The following is a 3,481-nucleotide window of genomic DNA, read 5'->3' on the forward strand; positions in this document are numbered from 1 at the left end:
ACCTTCATGTAAATACTAACTCTTACTATTGTCTTTTACAGAGATCAATTTGGGCAAGATTGGATAGGTACTCATTTCTTTCTCTCTCCCGTGTACTCACACACTCTCTCTTTCTTCCTCTCTGTGTTTTTCCTTTTCTACTATCTTTACAATCGGGTTTGACGCTAGCTCTAACTTAAGGATCAATTGTTGTTGTAGCAGTTAACACAAGGTAGAACAGAGATTCTGCAGCTTGATTTACAGATAAATTCGCCATATTTTGTGGTGCCAAAATTATTCATTTGATTAGTGACTTTTATGTTTGATGGGATTGATTTCTTTTGTCCATCATTTGCAATGGGTTTTGATCAACAACGATTCAATCTTATCTTCAGCAAATCAACTTATAGGTAAATTGGCCCTATTTTGTGTTGCCTCTATTCATGCAATTATCTAGACATTTTTTGTTGAAAGGAATTCATGTAGGTATTTTTTTGTACATGCAAGTATTGTACAAGGTTTAGGTAAAGCACATAGTTATCGATCAACTATTTTTCTGTTGTAAGTGATTCCTTTGTGCTGGATGATATAGATCTGCTAGAAGTCGATGATTCAAAAATCCTCTGCTTTATTGGTCCTGTGTGTCTATTCAGATCTCCATGCCAATTGGCAATTATCCATGAAACTCATGTATCATATCATCTATATAATACACAATGTGTTGAGTCATAGAATATCTCAGGTGTCAATCAAATGTGCCTATTAATATTTACATGCCATGTGGCTACTATCCTTGTAACCACTACTATGTAATACCCACATTTCATACAATGTATTTAGTCAAATAAAACTCCTATTCATTATAATAAATTTTATTCTGGCAAAATTTTTTGAGTATTCTTGTGCTATTATTTTCATTATATTTCATGTAAACGGTATGATTAAATTGATGCCTTGAAATTGAACTTATACTTTGTGTCGATGTACATATCCACATGTATTTCGATATTGATGTTTATGTATGTTTACAAAAGTGCAAACATCTCTTAATGCCATGTTGATTTGTATGGCATATTGGTGATTACTAGACATACTTAAAATGTTTATTGTTTAGGGGTTAATACATGCTTCTTTATATCTAATGCCTAGGTTATAATGCTTGAGAGAAAAACAAGCATTCTCTCAATAGAAGTATGTAACATAAAAGATGAAGAAGAGAATTAAATAACTGATAGGTACCATTTCTCGTCTTGGATACATATGCGTCCAAGTATGAAGGAAGCTTTCAAGGTGAAAACATTTGCAATTGCAGATGTATCAAAGCACTGGAAGGGTAAAATTTTAGCTCTCAGATAGAGGAATGTTGATTCTAACCTTGTAAACAGAGGTGTTAGTACAATATGTATTCATTAAAAAACAAATACATATTATGCCCAATGTGCCCTTTCAATGAAACATTGCAAACAGTAAGTATTTGCAACTCATTGAGAATGAGAAATTTCATGATATCTATGTAACTACCTATCTCTTATTTACAAAACTATACCCTTAGGATTGCTATGAGTGGCAAAATGTTGAGAGTTTCACAGGTTCTTTTAAGTGTTACGACCCCAAAATTGGTAGATTGCTCTTTGAGGCGTACAGCTAAGTAGCTCGCAGAGAACCTTTTTTTTTCTATGACTCCAAGTACATAGTGCCCAAGGGGGATTGAGAATCTAGAACCCTTCAATCTATGCACATACTGAATCCCCGAGGAGGTCAGTTATAAATATATGTATGTATCATGTGGGTTCAACATAAGGGATTTTTAAAATACTATTTTCACACATTTTTTACATACAGAAGGGTCCCATATAAAGGGGTTCCTTTTGCAGATTGAATAGAAAAGGGTCATGTTTTATGAAGGGAAAATTCATAGATAAGGATATTTATAAATAGGCATTAAATGCACATGATATAGAGAGTATACATATAATGAAATACCTGGGACTGAATCTCAATAGCATAGAATGGCCATTGTGTGTAGCGACATTTTGCACATGTGTAGCATAAAAATTTCAACAGTCATATTGAACTCTATAAGGCCAAGCACTGACTCAAAGAATATAAATATAAGCTGGTTCATACCAATTGCAATTTTTGCACATATGTTTAAGGAATGTAAGGGTTTAAGATGTACCAAAAGCACGTACGTCATGAAAAGTGCATTGGAGGATTATGTAACAAGGATTCTAGGCAAAACATGATACATCTAAGCTGGTTCATACCAATTGCAATTTTTGCACATATGTTTAAGGAATGTAAGGGTTTGAGACGTACTAAAAGCACGTACGTCATAAAAAGTGCATTGGAGGATTATGTAACAAGGATTCTATGCAAAACATTGACATAAAAAATGCCTCACAGTCTTGACACAATGGAGTGTCGAGTCACAACAAGGGACATGGATTTCATGTAAAATTTTTCTCTCTTAGTTCACTACTATCTTATTTTGGAATGGATCAGCTAACTTTCCTTTCCAATTATAGGTACTTTGTCACATGACAAATTTTATGCCTAGTGTTCATTATAGATGGAGGATGCGCAAGGGTAAATTGTTGTGCCTTGATCAAGACACGTGTGAAAGTACAGCTGTACATGTCACTGTCATTTGTGAGGCCCGCAAGTCCCAAGTGTTGCAAATGGAGGATGATTGGCCCTTAAGTATAATGCAACAGGAAATTATAATGTTAATGCAGAATCCACCTACTAGCTTCTATTTTAAACTACATGGTAGGAAAATTCGAAGCCGAGCTAAGGATACTATTACCAGTGGAATGTGTGTGGCTCCATATATTTTAGAAATTGTAGAGTCTCCCTAAAAATCCCAACACCCATATCCAAAACTTGTAAATTTTCACATATTTTTTCCAATAGAATATTGTCGCGCTTGCAAACTTGCAATATTTAAAAATTATGGTATTTATGCAAAATCATACATGCTATACACTTTCCACATTGACACATTTACATATGCATGTGAAATTTACAAAGATGTTAAGTAAAGACATAACTAAATATCGTATGTGAACAACGCTTAATGGTTTAAAACTTAAGGTTTTTAAGGTAGAACTAGTTTAGTTCTTGTTTCATTATTTCATTTCACACTTTCTCTCTTCATCTCTTTACATCCACCACATCCCTCCTACCTTCTACGATGGATGCATGTACACACTTTGATGAGTGGATCCATGAGACTATTCCCCTTCTTTAGGTTTTGGAAGACTTTGTAAGCCCCATTGCTACCTGCATATACTCCATCCAGGGATCCAATATGACTTGGGTGCCTCTAGAATAGCTGATGGTATTTGAGGCAGGGAAGAATCACTAAAAAGTGGTGAATAGGTGTTTGGCCCATGTGGATCCTTCGCACAGAGTATGCACTATTCCCATGGAAAATGCACTAGGTAAAGCACCTTTGGATCTCGTGGTGTGATTGTGCATTGGCAATTTACCTCCTTGC

The sequence above is a fragment of the Lygodium microphyllum genome, chromosome 21 (assembly GCF_053477565.2).
Source record: "Lygodium microphyllum isolate KBCC chromosome 21, Lygodium_microphyllum_v1.1.10, whole genome shotgun sequence".
NCBI classification, from domain to species: domain Eukaryota; kingdom Viridiplantae; phylum Streptophyta; class Polypodiopsida; order Schizaeales; family Lygodiaceae; genus Lygodium; species Lygodium microphyllum.